Here is a 19,703-nt window from a genome sequence, read left to right as displayed (position 1 = left end):
TTTTATTTTTTATTATAGCAAGTTTGATTACAATGTTTGGCTTGTTGTAGGTGTGGAAGATGTGGTTCTTTTACACATATACAGATGTTTGTTCTTCCTGGGATCCTTTTCCCATGTACGTTATGACAGAATGTTGAGTAGTCTTCTCTTGGTATTCCGTAGGTCTTTGGTGATTATATATGTCACCTCTCTTTGTATATGTCTGTTAACCCCGATATCGTAATGAAACCAATCCTCACACCTTTCCATTGGTGAACCATAAGTTTGTTTAATGAATCTATGATTGCACTTCTCAGTGGAAATGACTGCCCTGGTTTCTATTTTAGGTAACACCTATAAGTGATATGAAATGATATGTGTCTTTCACTTTCTGACTTACTCCAAGTCACGTGATTATCTCTAGACTCATCTACGGTGCTGCAAATGGCATTGTGTCCTTATTTTCTTTGGCTTCTATTCTGCCTTAGCGAGGTCCATTTTCAACAATGTGATTCCCTGAGGGTTGTGGATTAGCTGACCTGGGCAGCCTTACCCTGCCGGCCGGCCCTCCCCAGGTCTGCCTGGTTGAGGTCAATATAAACAGCGCTCCAGGCAGCAATAGCCCCTGAAGCTGTGCCTGACTCCATATTCTCTGCCCCGTGAGCAGTCTCGGGACTGTGCTGGTGGGAGGGAGTGAGGGGCCACAGCTTTGTTGGTGGCGTGGTGTGAGTGGGTTTCTGCTGGCCTTTCTGCAGGAGTTGCCAGGCTGCCACCTGTAAAGAAGAGGATGTGTCACCCATACCTTCCGCTGGAATTTCTCTCCGGACAGAGGTGAGGAAGGAAAAAAGCAGTGGGGGCCGGGACAAGAGGGGTATCTCAGGCAGGACAATGGAAAGCTTCCGGAAGAGCGCCCGGGGCCAGGATCACCCTGGCTGGCCTGCAGTCACCAAGTTGGCCTGCGTGCTGTCGCTGGTGTGGCTCCACGGCCCTTCCTCTAGGCTTTCAAGCCTTTGTACATATTCAGGTGTTTTAGCTGGGAAGGGTGGGAACAGTTCAGCAGCAGCTGGCCTGGGGCTCAGCTCACCTTTATTCAGAGATGCCTCGGCACGGTCCCCCAGCTTTGCAATGAGGACGCTCCTTGCATGGGGGGTGGGTTGCTGGCTGTATGGGAGATGATTCCCCACCTCTGACCAATTTCAGAATTGTTTACCGCTGGAGCAAGTGCCCTGATAGGGTTTTCCTCTGTATAACTGGTGGGTTCAGGGGTTTTTTTCGTTTATGGTTCAAGTTAGATTTTATTCCTCTTTTATGTATTTATAGATATAAGCATGGAAATAATTCATTCCTATAAATACATCTGTGTGAAGGGAAGAACATTTTTCTGTTTTATTTTTAAATTTTATATTTTAAAATTTTGAAATTTAATTTTATTTACTTTTTTATACAGCGGCTTATTATTAGTTATGTATTTTATGCATATACCTGTATACAGGTCAATCTCAAACTCCCAACTCATCCCACCACCACCACCCCATGGCTTCCCTCACTTGGTGTCCATACGTTTGTTCTCTACCTCTGTGTCTCTGTTTCTTCCCTGCAAACCAGTTCATCTGTACCATTTTTCTAGGTTCCACATATATGCATTAAAATACAATATCTGTTTTTCTCTTTCTGACTTACTTCATTCTGTATGACATTCTCTAGATCCATCGATGTCTCTACAAATGACCCAGTTTCATTCCTTTTTATGGCCGAGTAATATTCCATTTTATATATGTACCCCATCTTTATCCATTCATCTGTCTGTGGGTATTTAGTTTGCTTCCATTACCTGGCTATTGTAAATAGTGCTGCAATGAACCTTGTGGTGAATGTGCCTTTTGTATTTATGGTTGCCTCTGGGTATATGCCCAAAAGTGGGATTGCTGGGTCAGATGGTAATTCTATTTCTCGTTTTTTAAAGGAAACTCCATACTGTTCTCCATAGTGACTGTATCAATTTACATTCCCACCAATAGTGGAAGAGGGCTCCTTTTGTCCACACCCTCCCCAGAATTTGTTGTCTGTAGATTTTCTGATGATGCCGATTCTAAAAGGTGTGAGGTGATACCTCATTGTAGTTTTGATTTGCATCTCTCTAATAATTAGTGCTCTTGAGCAGATTTTCATGTGCGTCTTGGCCATCTCTGTGTCTTCTTTGAAGAAACGTCTCTTTAGATCTTCTGCCCATTTTTGTATTGGGTTGTTTGTTTTTTTAATAAGCTGCATGAGCTGTTTATATATATTGGAGATTAAACCTTTGTCCATTGATTCGTTTGCAACTATTTTCGCCCCTTCTGAGGGATGCCTTTTTCCATTCCCGTGTTTTTAACCAAAAAAGAAAGAAAGAAAAAGAAGCAGAACACTAATGTGCATAAAATATGCCTTTTGAAACGGTCGTTTTGAAATATGGACGTCCTTTAAATTTTTTGGTTGATATGTGGCCCCAGGATTTGTTTTCAGGGCAGGTGTCATTTACAGGCCTGCAATGATTTTGAATATCAACTGACCATTAGCACTGGGATTAAAGCTGCTGTTGTGTGAAACGGCCACTAGGTGGCAGCAGTTCTCCCTTAACACATCTGGTTACTAGGGCAACAGAGCCTCAATGGACGTCCTGTTCTAGATTGGAATTGAGAATGGATTGTGCCAGGAGAAAGCACCTCAAGTTTGACTCCCTACTTCTTGTTCGTATTTTTAATTTAATTTTTTTATTTTTTATTATAGCAAGTTTGATTACAATGTTTGGCTTGTTGTAGGTGTGGAAGATGTGGTTCTTTTACACATATACAGATGTCTGTTCTTCCTGGGATCCTTTTCCCATGTACGTTATGACAGAATGTTGAGTAGTCTTCTCTTGGTATTCCGTAGGTCTTGGTGATTATATATGTCACCTCTGTTTGTATATGTCTGTTAACCCCGATATCGTAATGAAACCAATCCTCACACCTTTCCATTGGTGAACCATAAGTTTGTTTAATGAATCTACGATTGCACTTCTCAGTGGAAATGACTGCCCTGGTTTCTATTTTAGGTAACAGCTATAAGTGATATGAAATGATATGTGTCTTTCACTTTCTGACTTACTCCAAGTCACGTGATTACCTCTAGACTCATCTACGGTGCTGCAAATGGCATTGTGTCCTTATTTTCCTTGGCTTCTATTCTGCCTTAGCGAGGTCCATTTTCAACAATGTGATTCCCTGAGGGTTGTGGATTAGCTGACCTGGGCAGCCTTACCCTGCCGGCCGGCCCTCCCCAGGTCTGCCTGGTTGAGGTCAATATAAACAGCGCTCCAGGCAGCAATAGCCCCTGAAGCTGTGCCTGAGTCTATATTCTCTGCCCCGTCAGCAGTCTCGGGGCTGTGCTTGTGGGAGGGAGTGAGGGGCCACAGCTTTGTTTGTGGCCCGGTTGAGTGGGGTTCTGCTGGCCTTTCTGCAGGAGTTGCCAGGCTGCCACCTGTAAAGAAGAGGATGTGTCACCCATACCTTCCGCTGGAATTTCTCTCCGGACAGAGGTGAGGAAGGAAAAAAGCAGTGGGGGCCGGGACAAGAGGGGTATCTCAGGCAGGACAATGGAAAGCTTCCGGAAGAGCGCCCGGGGCCAGGATCACCCTGGCTGGCCTGCAGTCACCAAGTTGGCCTGCGTGCTGTCGCTGGTGTGGCTCCACGGCCCTTCCTGTAGGCTTTCAAGCCTTTGTACATATTCAGGTGTTTTACCTGGGAAGGGTGGGAACAGTTCAGCAGCAGCTGGCCTGGGGCTCAGCTCACCTTTATTCAGAGATGCCTCGGCACGGTCCCCCAGCTTTGCAATGAGGACGCTCCTTGCATGGGGGGTGGGTTGCTGGCTGTATGGGAGATGATTCCCCACCTCTGACCAATTTCACAATTGTTTACCGCTGGAGCAAGTGCCCTGATAGGGTTTTCCTCTGTATAACTGGTGGGTTCAGGGTTTTTTTTCGTTTATGGTTCAAGTTAGATTTTATTCCTCTTTTATGTATTTATAGATATAACATGGAAATAATTCATTCCTATAAATACATCTGTGTGAAGGGAAGAACATTTTTCTGTTTTATTTTTAAATTTTATATTTTAAAATTTTGAAATTTAATTTTATTTACTTTTTATACAGCGGCTTATTATTAGTTATGTATTTTATGCATATACATGTATACAGGTCAATCCCAATCTCCCAACTCATCCCACCACCACCACCCCATGGCTTCCCACACTTGGTGTCCATACGTTTGTTCTCTACCTCTGTGTCTCTGTTTCTTCCCTGCAAACCAGTTCATCTGTACCATCTTTTAGGTTCCACATATATGCATTAATATAAAATATTTGATTTCCTATTTCTGACTTACTTCATTCTGTATGACAGTCTCTAGATCCATCGATGTCTCTACAAATGACCCAGTTTCATTCCTTTTTATGGCCGAGTAATATTCCATTTTATATATGTACCCCATCTTTATCCATTCATCTGTCTGTGGGCATTTAGGTTGCTTCCATTAACTGGCTATTGTAAATAGTGCTGCAATGAACCTTGTGGTCAATGTGCCTTTTTGATTTATGGTTGTCTCTGGGTATATGCCCAAAAGTGGGATTGCTGGGTCAGATGGTAATTCTATTTCTCGTTTTTTAAAGGAAACTCCATACTGTTCTCCATAGTGACTGTATCAATTTACATTCCCACCAATAGTGGAAGAGGGCTCCTTTTGTCCACACCCTCCCCAGAATTTGTTGTCTGTAGATTTTCTGATGATGCCGATTCTAACAGGTGTGAGGTGATACCTCATTGTAGTTTTGATTTGCATCTCTCTAATAATTAGTGCTCTTGAGCAGCTTTTCATGTGCGACTTGGCCATCTCTGTGTCTTCTTTGAAGAAACGTCTCTTTAGATCTTCTGCCCATTTTTGTATTGGGTTGTTTGTTTTTTTAATAAGCTGCATGAGCTGTTTATATATATTGGAGATTAAACCTTTGTCCATTGATTCGTTTGCAACTATTTTCGCCCCTTCTGAGGGATGCCTTTTTCCATTCCCGTGTTTTTAACCAAAAAAAGAAAGAAAGAAAAAGAAGCAGAACACTAATGTGCATAAAATATGCCTTTTGAAAAACGGTCGTTTTGAAATATGGACGTCCTTTAAATTTTTTGGTCGATATGTGACCCCAGGATTTGTTTTCAGGGCAGGTGTCATTTACAGGCCTGCAATGATTTTGAATATCAACTGACCATTAGCACTGGGATTAAAGATGCTGTTGTGTGAAACGGCCACTAGGTGGCAGCATTTCTCCCTTAACACATCTGGTTACTAGGGCAACAGAGCCTCAATGGAAGTCATGTTCTAGATTGGAATTTAGAATGGAATGTGCCAGGAGAAAGCCCCTCAAGTTTGACTCCCTACTTCTTGTTCGTATTTTTAATTTAATTTTTTTATTTTTTATTATAGCAAGTTTGATTACAATGTTTGGCTTGTTGTAGGTGTGGAAGATGTGGTTCTTTTACACATATACAGATGTCTGTTCTTCCTGGGATCCTTTTCCCATGTACGTTATGACAGAATGTTGAGTAGTCTTCTCTTGGTATTCCGTAGGTCTTTGGTGATTATATATGTCACCTCTGTTTGTATATGTCTGTTAACCCCGATATCGTAATGAAACCTATCCTCACACCTTTCCATTGGTGAACCATAAGTTTGTTTAATGAATCTATGATTGCACTTCTCAGTGGAAATGACTGCCCTGGTTTCTATTTTAGGTAACACCTATAAGTGATATGAAATGATATGTGTCTTTCACTTTCTGACTTACTCCAAGTCACGTGATTACCTCTAGACTCATCTACGGTGCTGCAAATGGCATTGTGTCCTTATTTTCCTTGGCTTCTATTCTGCCTTAGCGAGGTCCATTTTCAACAATGTGATTCCCTGAGGGTTGTGGATTAGCTGACCTGGGCAGCCTTACCCTGCCGGCCGGCCCTCCCCAGGTCTGCCTGGTTGAGGTCAATATAAACAGCGCTCCAGGCAGCAATAGCCCCTGAAGCTGTGCCTGACTCCATATTCTCTGCCCCGTCAGCAGTCTCGGGGCTGTGCTGGTGGGAGGGAGTGAGGGGCCACAGCTTTGTTGGCGGCCCGGTGTGAGTGGGGTTCTGCTGGCCTTTCTGCAGGAGTTGCCAGGCTGCCACCTGTAAAGAAGAGGATGTGTCACCCATACCTTCCGCTGGAATTTCTCTCCGGACAGAGTTGAGGAAGGAAAAAAGCAGTGGGGGCCGGGACAAGAGGGGTATCTCAGGCAGGACAATGGAAAGCTTCCGGAAGAGCGCCCGGGGCCAGGATCACCCTGGCTGGCCTGCAGTCACCAAGTTGGCCTGCGTGCTGTCGCTGGTGTGGCTCCACGGCCCTTCCTCTAGGCTTTCAAGCCTTTGTACATATTCAGGTGTTTTACCTGGGAAGGGTGGGAACAGTTCAGCAGCAGCTGGCCTGGGGCTCAGCTCACCTTTATTCAGAGATGCCTCGGCACGGTCCCCCAGCTTTGCAATGAGGACGCTCCTTGCATGGGGGGTGGGTTGCTGGCTGTATGGGAGATGATTCCCCACCTATGACCAATTTCAGAATTGTTTACCGCTGGAGCAAGTGCCCTGATAGGATTTTCCTCTGTATAAATGGTGGGTTCAGGGTTTTTTTTCGTTTATGGTTCAATTTAGATTTTATTCCTCTTTTATGTATTTATAGATATAAGCATGGAAATAATTCATTCCTATAAATACATCTGTGTGAAGGGAAGAACTTTTTTCTGTTTTATTTTTAAATTTTATATTTTAAAATTTTGAAATTTAATTTTATTTACTTTTTTATACAGCGGCTTACTATTAGTTATCTATTTTATGCATATACATGTATACAGGTCAATCTCAAACTCCCAACTCATCCCACCACCACCACCCCATGGCTTCCCACACTTGGTGTCCATACGTTTGTTCTCTACCTCTGTGTCTCTATTTCTTCCCTGCAAACCAGTTCATCTGTACCATTTTTTAGGTTCCACATATATGCATTAATATACAATATTTGTTTTCCTCTTTCTGACTTACTTCATTCTGTATGACAGTCTCTAGATCCATCGATGTCTCTACAAATGACCCAGTTTCATTCCTTTTTATGGCCGAGTAATATTCCATTTTATATATGTACCCCATCTTTATCCATTCATCTGTCTGTGGGCATTTAGGTTGCTTCCATTACCTGGCTATTGTAAATAGTGCTGCAATGAACCTTGTGGTGAATGTGCCTTTTTGATTTATGGTTGTCTCTGGGTATATGCCCAACAGTGGGATTGCTGGGTCAGATGGTAATTCTATTTCTAGTTTTTTAAAGGAAACTCCATACTGTTCTCCATAGTGACTGTATCAATTTACATTACCACCAATAGGGGAAGAGGGGTCCTTTTGTCCACACCCTCCCCAGAATTTGTTGTTTGTAGATTTTCTGATGATGCCGATTCTAACAGGTGTGAGGTGATACCTCATTGTAGTTTTGATTTGCATTTCTCTAATAATTAGTGCTCTTGAGCAGCTTTTCATGTGCGTCTTGGCCATCTCTCTGTCTTCTTTGAAGAAACGTCTCTTTAGATCTTCTGCCCATTTTTGTATTGGGTTGTTTGTTTTTTTAATAAGCTGCATGAGCTGTTTATTTATATTGGAGATTAAACCTTTGTCCATTGATTCGTTTGCAACTATTTTCGCCCCTTCTAAGGGATGCCTTTTTCCATTCCTGTGTTTTTAACCAAAAAAGAAAGAAAGAAAAAGAAGCAGAACACTAATGTGCATAAAATATGCCTTTTGAAACGGTCGTTTTGAAATATGGACGTCCTTTAAATTTTTTGGTCGATATGTGGCCCCAGGATTTGTTTTCAGGGCAGGTGTCATTTACAGGCCTGCAATGATTTTGAATATCAACTGACCATTAGCACTGGGATTAAAGCTGCTCTTGTGTGAAATGGCCACTAGCTGGCAGCAGTTCTCCCTTAACACATCTGGTTACTAGGGCAACAGAGCCTCAATGGACGTCGTGTTCTAGATTGGAATTTAGAATGGAATGTGCCAGGAGAAAGCCCCTCATGTTTGACTCCCTACTTCTTGTTCGTATTTTTAATTTATTTTTTTTATTTTTTATTATAGCAAGTTTGATTACAATGTTTGGCTTGTTGTAGGTGTGGAAGATGTGGTTCTTTTACACATATACAGATGTCTGTTCTTCCTGGGATCCTTTTCCCATGTACGTTATGACAGAATGTTGAGTAGTCTTCTCTTGGTATTCCGTAGGTCTTTGGTGATTACATATGTCACCTCTGTTTGTATATGTCTGTTAACCCCGATATCGTAATGAAACCAATCCTCCCACCTTTCCATTGGTGAACCATAAGTTTGTTTAATGAATCTATGATTGCACTTCTCAGTGGAAATGACTGCCCTGGTTTCTATTTTAGGTAACAGCTATAAGTGATATGAAATGATATGTGTCTTTCACTTTCTGACTTACTCCAAGTCACGTGATTACCTCTAGACTCATCTACGGTGCTGCAAATGGCATTGTGTCCTTATTTTCCTTGGCTTCTATTCTGCCTTAGGGAGGTCCATTTTCAACAATGTGATTCCCTGAGGGTTGTGGATTAGCTGACCTGGGCAGCCTTACCCTGCCGGCCGGCCCTCCCCAGGTCTGCCTGGTTGAGGTCAATATAAACAGCGCTCCAGGCAGCAATAGCCCCTGAAGCTGTGCCTGAGTCCATATTCTCTGCCCCGTCAGCAGTCTCGGGGCTGTGCTGGTGGGAGGGAGTGAGGGGCCACAGCTTTGTTGGTGGCCCGGTTGAGTGGGGTTCTGCTGGCCTTTCTGCAGGAGTTGCCAGGCTGCAACCTGTAAAGAAGAGGATGTGTCACCCATACCTTCCGCTGGAATTTCTCTCCGGACAGAGGTGAGGAAGGAAAAAAGCAGTGGGGGCCGGGACAAGAGGGGTATCTCAGGCAGGACAATGGAAAGCTTCCGGAAGAGCGCCCGGGGCCAGGATCACCCTGGCTGGCCTGCAGTCACCAAGTTGGCCTGCGTGCTGTCGCTGGTGTGGCTCCACGGCCCTTCCTCTAGGCTTTCAAGCCTTTGTACATATTCAGGTGTTTTACCTGGGAAGGGTGGGAACAGTTCAGCAGCAGCTGGCCTGGGGCTCAGCTCACCTTTATTCAGAGATGCCTCGGCACGGTCCCCCAGCTTTGCAATGAGGACGCTCCTTGCATGGGGGGTGGGTTGCTGGCTGTATGGGAGATGATTCCCCACCTCTGACCAATTTCAGAATTGTTTACCGCTGGAGCAAGTGCCCTGATAGGGTTTTCCTCTGTATAACTGGTGGGTTCAGGGTTTTTTTTCGTTTATGGTTCAAGTTAGATTTTATTCCTCTTTTATGTATTTATAGATATAACATGGAAATAATTCATTCCTATAAATACATCTGTGTGAAGGGAAGAACATTTTTCTGTTTTATTTTTAAATTTTATATTTTAAAATTTTGAAATTTAATTTTATTTACTTTTTATACAGCGGCTTATTATTAGTTATGTATTTTATGCATATACATGTATACAGGTCAATCCCAATCTCCCAACTCATCCCACCACCACCACCCCATGGCTTCCCACACTTGGTGTCCATACGTTTGTTCTCTACCTCTGTGTCTCTGTTTCTTCCCTGCAAACCAGTTCATCTGTACCATCTTTTAGGTTCCACATATATGCATTAATATAAAATATTTGATTTCCTATTTCTGACTTACTTCATTCTGTATGACAGTCTCTAGATCCATCGATGTCTCTACAAATGACCCAGTTTCATTCCTTTTTATGGCCGAGTAATATTCCATTTTATATATGTACCCCATCTTTATCCATTCATCTGTCTGTGGGCATTTAGGTTGCTTCCATTAACTGGCTATTGTAAATAGTGCTGCAATGAACCTTGTGGTCAATGTGCCTTTTTGATTTATGGTTGTCTCTGGGTATATGCCCAAAAGTGGGATTGCTGGGTCAGATGGTAATTCTATTTCTCGTTTTTTAAAGGAAACTCCATACTGTTCTCCATAGTGACTGTATCAATTTACATTCCCACCAATAGTGGAAGAGGGCTCCTTTTGTCCACACCCTCCCCAGAATTTGTTGTCTGTAGATTTTCTGATGATGCCGATTCTAACAGGTGTGAGGTGATACCTCATTGTAGTTTTGATTTGCATCTCTCTAATAATTAGTGCTCTTGAGCAGCTTTTCATGTGCGACTTGGCCATCTCTGTGTCTTCTTTGAAGAAACGTCTCTTTAGATCTTCTGCCCATTTTTGTATTGGGTTGTTTGTTTTTTTAATAAGCTGCATGAGCTGTTTATATATATTGGAGATTAAACCTTTGTCCATTGATTCGTTTGCAACTATTTTCGCCCCTTCTGAGGGATGCCTTTTTCCATTCCCGTGTTTTTAACCAAAAAAAGAAAGAAAGAAAAAGAAGCAGAACACTAATGTGCATAAAATATGCCTTTTGAAAAACGGCCGTTTTGAAATATGGACGTCCTTTAAATTTTTTGGTCGATATGTGACCCCAGGATTTGTTTTCAGGGCAGGTGTCATTTACAGGCCTGCAATGATTTTGAATATCAACTGACCATTAGCACTGGGATTAAAGATGCTGTTGTGTGAAACGGACACTAGGTGGCAGCAGTTCTCCCTTAACACATCTGGTTACTATGGCAACAGAGCCTCAATGGAAGTCATGTTCTAGATTGGAATTTAGAATGGAATGTGCCAGGAGAAAGCCCCTCAAGTTTGACTCCCTACTTCTTGTTCGTATTTTTAATTTAATTTTTTTATTTTTTATTATAGCAAGTTTGATTACAATGTTTGGCTTGTTGTAGGTGTGGAAGATGTGGTTCTTTTACACATATACAGATGTCTGTTCTTCCTGGGATCCTTTTCCCATGTACGTTATGACAGAATGTTGAGTAGTCTTCTCTTGGTATTCCGTAGGTCTTTGGTGATTATATATGTCACCTCTGTTTGTATATGTCTGTTAACCCCGATATCGTAATGAAACCTATCCTCACACCTTTCCATTGGTGAACCATAAGTTTGTTTAATGAATCTATGATTGCACTTCTCAGTGGAAATGACTGCCCTGGTTTCTATTTTAGGTAACACCTATAAGTGATATGAAATGATATGTGTCTTTCACTTTCTGACTTACTCCAAGTCACGTGATTACCTCTAGACTCATCTACGGTGCTGCAAATGGCATTGTGTCCTTATTTTCCTTGGCTTCTATTCTGCCTTAGGGAGGTCCATTTTCAACAATGTGATTCCCTGAGGGTTGCGGATTAGCTGACCTGGGCAGCCTTACCCTGCCGGCCGGCCCTCCCCAGGTCTGCCTGGTTGAGGTCAATATAAACAGCGCTCCAGGCAGCAATAGCCCCTGAAGCTGTGCCTGACTCCATATTCTCTGCCCCGTCAGCAGTCTCGGGGCTGTGCTGGTGGGAGGGAGTGAGGGGCCACAGCTTTGTTGGTGGCCCGGTGTGAGTGGGGTTCTGCTGGCCTTTCTGCAGGAGTTGCCAGGCTGCCACCTGTAAAGAAGAGGATGTGTCACCCATACCTTCCGCTGGAATTTCTCTCCGGACAGAGTTGAGGAAGGAAAAAAGCAGTGGGGGCCGGGACAAGAGGGGTATCTCAGGCAGGACAATGGAAAGCTTCCGGAAGAGCGCCCGGGGCCAGGATCACCCTGGCTGGCCTGCAGTCACCAAGTTGGCCTGCGTGCTGTCGCTGGTGTGGCTCCACGGCCCTTCCTCTAGGCTTTCAAGCCTTTGTACATATTCAGGTGTTTTACCTGGGAAGGGTGGGAACAGTTCAGCAGCAGCTGGCCTGGGGCTCAGCTCACCTTTATTCAGAGATGCCTCGGCACGGTCCCCCAGCTTTGCAATGAGGACGCTCCTTGCATGCGGGGTGGGTTGCTGGCTGTATGGGAGATGATTCCCCACCTCTGACCAATTTCAGAATTGTTTACCGCTGGAGCAAGTGCCCTGATAGGGTTTTCCTCTGTATAACTGGTGGGTTCAGGGTTTTTTTTCGTTTATGGTTCAAGTTAGATTTTATTCCTCTTTTATGTATTTATAGATATAAGCATGGAAATAATTCATTCCTATAAATACATCTGTGTGAAGGGAAGAACTTTTTTCTGTTTTATTTTTAAATTTTGAAATTTAATTTTATTTACTTTTTTATACAGAGGGTTATTATTAGTTATGTATTTTATGCATATACATGTATACAGGTCAATCTCAAACTCCCAACTCATCCCACCACCACCACCCCATGGCTTCCCACACTTGGTGTCCATACGTTTGTTCTCTACCTCTGTGTCTCTATTTCTTCCCTGCAAACCAGTTCATCTGTACCATTTTTTAGGTTCCACATATATGCATTAATATACAATATTTGTTTTCCTCTTTCTGACTTACTTCATTCTGTATGAGAGTCTCTAGATCCATCGATGTCTCTACAAATGACCCAGTTTCATTCCTTTTTATGGCCGAGTAATATTCCATTTTATATATGTACCCCATCTTTATCCATTCATCTGTCTGTGGGCATTTAGGTTGCTTCCATTACCTGGCTATTGTAAATAGTGCTGCAATGAACCTTGTGGTGAATGTGCCTTTTTGATTTATGGTTGTCTCTGGGTATATGCCCAACAGTGGGATTGCTGGGTCAGATGGTAATTCTATTTCTAGTTTTTTAAAGGAAACTCCATACTGTTCTCCATAGTGACTGTATCAATTTACATTACCACCAATAGGGGAAGAGGGATCCTTTTGTCCACACCCTCCCCAGAATTTGTTGTTTGTAGATTTTCTGATGATGCCGATTCTAACAGGTGTGAGGTGATACCTCATTGTAGTTTTGATTTGCATCTCTCTAATAATTAGTGCTCTTGAGCAGATTTTCATGTGCGTCTTGGCCATCTCTGTGTCTTCTTTGAAGAAACGTCTCTTTAGATCTTCTGCCCATTTTTGTATTGGGTTGTTTGTTTTTTTAATAAGCTGCATGAGCTGTTTATTTATATTGGAGATTAAACCTTTGTCCATTGATTCGTTTGCAACTATTTTCGCCCCTTCTGAGGGATGCCTTTTTCCATTCCTGTGTTTTTAACCAAAAAAGAAAGAAAGAAAAAGAAGCAGAACACTAATGTGCATAAAATATGCCTTTTGAAACGGTCGTTTTGAAATATGGACGTCCTTTAAATTTTTTGGTCGATATGTGGCCCCAGGATTTGTTTTCAGGGCAGGTGTCATTTACAGGCCTGCAATGATTTTGAATATCAACTGACCATTAGCACTGGGATTAAAGCTGCTCTTGTGTGAAATGGCCACTAGCTGGCAGCAGTTCTCCCTTAACACATCTGGTTACTAGGGCAACAGAGCCTCAATGGACGTCGTGTTCTAGATTGGAATTTAGAATGGAATGTGCCAGGAGAAAGCCCCTCATGTTTGACTCCCTACTTCTTGTTCGTATTTTTAATTTATTTTTTTTATTTTTTATTATAGCAAGTTTGATTACAATGTTTGGCTTGTTGTAGGTGTGGAAGATGTGGTTCTTTTACACATATACAGATGTCTGTTCTTCCTGGGATCCTTTTCCCATGTACGTTATGACAGAATGTTGAGTAGTCTTCTCTTGGTATTCCGTAGGTCTTTGGTGATTATATATGTCACCTCTGTTTGTATATGTCTGTTAACCCCGATATCGTAATGAAACCAATCCTCCCACCTTTCCATTGGTGAACCATAAGTTTGTTTAATGAATCTATGATTGCACTTCTCAGTGGAAATGACTGCCCTGGTTTCTATTTTAGGTAACAGCTATAAGTGATATGAAATGATATGTGTCTTTCACTTTCTGACTTACTCCAAGTCACGTGATTACCTCTAGACTCATCTACGGTGCTGCAAATGGCATTGTGTCCTTATTTTCCTTGGCTTCTATTCTGCCTTAGCGATGTCCATTTTCAACAATGTGATTCCCTGAGGGTTGTGGATTAGCTGACCTGGGCAGCCTTACCCTGCCGGCCGGCCCTCCCCAGGTCTGCCTGGTTGAGGTCAATATAAACAGCGCTCCAGGCAGCAATAGCCCCTGAAGCTGTGCCTGACTCCATATTCTCTGCCCCGTCAGCAGTCTCGGGGCTGTGCTGGTGGGAGGGAGTGAGGGGCCACAGCTTTGTTGGCGGCCCGGTGTGAGTGGGGTTCTGCTGGCCTTTCTGCAGGAGTTGCCAGGCTGCCACCTGTAAAGAAGAGGATGTGTCACCCATACCTTCCGCTGGAATTTCTCTCCGGACAGAGTTGAGGAAGGAAAAAAGCAGTGGGGGCCGGGACAAGAGGGGTATCTCAGGCAGGACAATGGAAAGCTTCCGGAAGAGCGCCCGGGGCCAGGATCACCCTGGCTGGCCTGCAGTCACCAAGTTGGCCTGCGTGCTGTCGCTGGTGTGGCTCCACGGCCCTTCCTCTAGGCTTTCAAGCCTTTGTACATATTCAGGTGTTTTACCTGGGAAGGGTGGGAACAGTTCAGCAGCAGCTGGCCTGGGGCTCAGCTCACCTTTATTCAGAGATGCCTCGGCACGGTCCCCCAGCTTTGCAATGAGGACGCTCCTTGCATGGGGGGTGGGTTGCTGGCTGTATGGGAGATGATTCCCCACCTCTGACCAATTTCAGAATTGTTTACCGCTGGAGCAAGTGCCCTGATAGGGTTTTCCTCTGTATAACTGGTGGGTTCAGGGTTTTTTTTCGTTTATGGTTCAAGTTAGATTTTATTCCTCTTTTATGTATTTATAGATATAACATGGAAATAATTCATTCCTATAAATACATCTGTGTGAAGGGAAGAACATTTTTCTGTTTTATTTTTAAATTTTATATTTTAAAATTTTGAAATTTAATTTTATTTACTTTTTATACAGCGGCTTATTATTAGTTATGTATTTTATGCATATACATGTATACAGGTCAATCCCAATCTCCCAACTCATCCCACCACCACCACCCCATGGCTTCCCACACTTGGTGTCCATACGTTTGTTCTCTACCTCTGTGTCTCTGTTTCTTCCCTGCAAACCAGTTCATCTGTACCATCTTTTAGGTTCCACATATATGCATTAATATAAAATATTTGATTTCCTATTTCTGACTTACTTCATTCTGTATGACAGTCTCTAGATCCATCGATGTCTCTACAAATGACCCAGTTTCATTCCTTTTTATGGCCGAGTAATATTCCATTTTATATATGTACCCCATCTTTATCCATTCATCTGTCTGTGGGCATTTAGGTTGCTTCCATTAACTGGCTATTGTAAATAGTGCTGCAATGAACCTTGTGGTCAATGTGCCTTTTTGATTTATGGTTGTCTCTGGGTATATGCCCAAAAGTGGGATTGCTGGGTCAGATGGTAATTCTATTTCTCGTTTTTTAAAGGAAACTCCATACTGTTCTCCATAGTGACTGTATCAATTTACATTCCCACCAATAGTGGAAGAGGGCTCCTTTTGTCCACACCCTCCCCAGAATTTGTTGTCTGTAGATTTTCTGATGATGCCGATTCTAACAGGTGTGAGGTGATACCTCATTGTAGTTTTGATTTGCATCTCTCTAATAATTAGTGCTCTTGAGCAGCTTTTCATGTGCGACTTGGCCATCTCTGTGTCTTCTTTGAAGAATCGTCTCTTTAGATCTTCTGCCCATTTTTGTATTGGGTTGTTTGTTTTTTTAATAAGCTGCATGAGCTGTTTATATATATTGGAGATTAAACCTTTGTCCATTGATTCGTTTGCAACTATTTTCGCCCCTTCTGAGGGATGCCTTTTTCCATTCCCGTGTTTTTAACCAAAAAAAGAAAGAAAGAAAAAGAAGCAGAACACTAATGTGCATAAAATATGCCTTTTGAAAAACGGCCGTTTTGAAATATGGACGTCCTTTAAATTTTTTGGTCGATATGTGACCCCAGGATTTGTTTTCAGGGCAGGTGTCATTTACAGGCCTGCAATGATTTTGAATATCAACTGACCATTAGCACTGGGATTAAAGATGCTGTTGTGTGAAACGGACACTAGGTTGCAGCAGTTCTCCCTTAACACATCTGGTTACTAGGGCAACAGAGCCTCAATGGAAGTCATGTTCTAGATTGGAATTTAGAATGGAATGTGCCAGGAGAAAGCCCCTCAAGTTTGACTCCCTACTTCTTGTTCGTATTTTTAATTTAATTTTTTTATTTTTTATTATAGCAAGTTTGATTACAATGTTTGGCTTGTTGTAGGTGTGGAAGATGTGGTTCTTTTACACATATACAGATGTCTGTTCTTCCTGGGATCCTTTTCCCATGTACGTTATGACAGAATGTTGAGTAGTCTTCTCTTGGTATTCCGTAGGTCTTTGGTGATTATATATGTCACCTCTGTTTGTATATGTCTGTTAACCCCGATATCGTAATGAAACCTATCCTCACACCTTTCCATTGGTGAACCATAAGTTTGTTTAATGAATCTATGATTGCACTTCTCAGTGGAAATGACTGCCCTGGTTTCTATTTTAGGTAACACCTATAAGTGATATGAAATGATATGTGTCTTTCACTTTCTGACTTACTCCAAGTCACGTGATTACCTCTAGACTCATCTACGGTGCTGCAAATGGCATTGTGTCCTTATTTTCCTTGGCTTCTATTCTGCCTTAGCGAGGTCCATTTTCAACAATGTGATTCCCTGAGGGTTGTGGATTAGCTGACCTGGGCAGCCTTACCCTGCCGGCCGGCCCTCCCCAGGTCTGCCTGGTTGAGGTCAATATAAACAGCGCTCCAGGCAGCAATAGCCCCTGAAGCTGTGCCTGACTCCATATTCTCTGCCCCGTCAGCAGTCTCGGGGCTGTGCTGGTGGGAGGGAGTGAGGGGCCACAGCTTTGTTGGCGGCCCGGTGTGAGTGGGGTTCTGCTGGCCTTTCTGCAGGAGTTGCCAGGCTGCCACCTGTAAAGAAGAGGATGTGTCACCCATACCTTCCGCTGGAATTTCTCTCCGGACAGAGTTGAGGAAGGAAAAAAGCAGTGGGGGCCGGGACAAGAGGGGTATCTCAGGCAGGACAATGGAAAGCTTCCGGAAGAGCGCCCGGGGCCAGGATCACCCTGGCTGGCCTGCAGTCACCAAGTTGGCCTGCGTGCTGTCGCTGGTGTGGCTCCACGGCCCTTCCTCTAGGCTTTCAAGCCTTTGTACATATTCAGGTGTTTTACCTGGGAAGGGTGGGAACAGTTCAGCAGCAGCTGGCCTGGGGCTCAGCTCACCTTTATTCAGAGATGCCTCGGCACGGTCCCCCAGCTTTGCAATGAGGACGCTCCTTGCATGGGGGGTGGGTTGCTGGCTGTATGGGAGATGATTCCCCACCTCTGACCAATTTCAGAATTGTTTACCGCTGGAGCAAGTGCCCTGATAGGGTTTTCCTCTGTATAACTGGTGGGTTCAGGGTTTTTTTTCGTTTATGGTTCAAGTTAGATTTTATTCCTCTTTTATGTATTTATAGATATAACATGGAAATAATTCATTCCTATAAATACATCTGTGTGAAGGGAAGAACATTTTTCTGTTTTATTTTTAAATTTTATATTTTAAAATTTTGAAATTTAATTTTATTTACTTTTTATACAGCGGCTTATTATTAGTTATGTATTTTATGCATATACATGTATACAGGTCAATCCCAATCTCCCAACTCATCCCACCACCACCACCCCATTGCTTCCCACACTTGGTGTCCATACGTTTGTTCTCTACCTCTGTGTCTCTGTTTCTTCCCTGCAAACCAGTTCATCTGTACCATCTTTTAGGTTCCACATATATGCATTAATATAAAATATTTGATTTCCTATTTCTGACTTACTTCATTCTGTATGACAGTCTCTAGATCCATCGATGTCTCTACAAATGACCCAGTTTCATTCCTTTTTATGGCCGAGTAATATTCCATTTTATATATGTACCCCATCTTTATCCATTCATCTGTCTGTGGGCATTTAGGTTGCTTCCATTAACTGGCTATTGTAAATAGTGCTGCAATGAACCTTGTGGTCAATGTGCCTTTTTGATTTATGGTTGTCTCTGGGTATATGCCCAAAAGTGGGATTGCTGGGTCAGATGGTAATTCTATTTCTCGTTTTTTAAAGGAAACTCCATACTGTTCTCCATAGTGACTGTATCAATTTACATTCCCACCAATAGTGGAAGAGGGCTCCTTTTGTCCACACCCTCCCCAGAATTTGTTGTCTGTAGATTTTCTGATGATGCCGATTCTAACAGGTGTGAGGTGATACCTCATTGTAGTTTTGATTTGCATCTCTCTAATAATTAGTGCTCTTGAGCAGCTTTTCATGTGCGACTTGGCCATCTCTGTGTCTTCTTTGAAGAAACGTCTCTTTAGATCTTCTGCCCATTTTTGTATTGGGTTGTTTGTTTTTTTAATAAGCTGCATGAGCTGTTTATATATATTGGAGATTAAACCTTTGTCCATTGATTCGTTTGCAACTATTTTCGCCCCTTCTGAGGGATGCCTTTTTCCATTCCCGTGTTTTTAACCAAAAAAAGAAAGAAAGAAAAAGAAGCAGAACACTAATGTGCATAAAATATGCCTTTTGAAAAACGGCCGTTTTGAAATATGGACGTCCTTTAAATTTTTTGGTCGATATGTGACCCCAGGATTTGTTTTCAGGGCAGGTGTCATTTACAGGCCTGCAATGATTTTGAATATCAACTGACCATTAGCACTGGGATTAAAGATGCTGTTGTGTGAAACGGACACTAGGTGGCAGCAGTTCTCCCTTAACACATCTGGTTACTATGGCAACAGAGCCTCAATGGAAGTCATGTTCTAGATTGGAATTTAGAATGGAATGTGCCAGGAGAAAGCCCCTCAAGTTTGACTCCCTACTTCTTGTTCGTATTTTTAATTTAATTTTTTTATTTTTTATTATAGCAAGTTTGATTACAATGTTTGGCTTGTTGTAGGTGTGGAAGATGTGGTTCTTTTACACATATACAGATGTCTGTTCTTCCTGGGATCCTTTTCCCATGTACGTTATGACAGAATGTTGAGTAGTCTTCTCTTGGTATTCCGTAGGTCTTTGGTGATTATATATGTCACCTCTGTTTGTATATGTCTGTTAACCCCGATATCGTAATGAAACCTATCCTCACACCTTTCCATTGGTGAACCATAAGTTTGTTTAATGAATCTATGATTGCACTTCTCAGTGGAAATGACTGCCCTGGTTTCTATTTTAGGTAACACCTATAAGTGATATGAAATGATATGTGTCTTTCACTTTCTGACTTACTCCAAGTCACGTGATTACTTCTAGACTCATCTACGGTGCTGCAAATGGCATTGTGTCCTTATTTTCCTTGGCTTCTATTCTGCCTTAGGGAGGTCCATTTTCAACAATGTGATTCCCTGAGGGTTGCGGATTAGCTGACCTGGGCAGCCTTACCCTGCCGGCCGGCCCTCCCCAGGTCTGCCTGGTTGAGGTCAATATAAACAGCGCTCCAGGCAGCAATAGCCCCTGAAGCTGTGCCTGACTCCATATTCTCTG

At 42.8% G+C, this 19,703-nt stretch overlaps 1 long non-coding RNA gene across 1 annotated transcript in view; it reads right to left on the bottom strand.

Annotated features, from left to right (window-relative positions):
* Nucleotides 1-4,305, bottom strand: part of LOC308611018 — a 38,416-nt gene extending 34,111 nt beyond the window's left edge. The window contains exon 1 of the long non-coding RNA XR_014014750.1: nucleotides 4,139-4,305. This is a non-coding gene — a long non-coding RNA (uncharacterized lncRNA). The remainder of the gene's footprint in view (nucleotides 1-4,138) is intronic.
* Between the last annotated feature and the right edge of the window lie 15,398 nt (nucleotides 4,306-19,703).

This window comes from Mesoplodon bidens (genome assembly GCF_964165515.1).
Source record: "Mesoplodon bidens genome assembly, contig: HAP1_SCAFFOLD_94, whole genome shotgun sequence".
Lineage (NCBI taxonomy): Eukaryota > Metazoa > Chordata > Mammalia > Artiodactyla > Ziphiidae > Mesoplodon > Mesoplodon bidens.
This window is presented reverse-complemented; position numbering and strand designations above follow the sequence as displayed.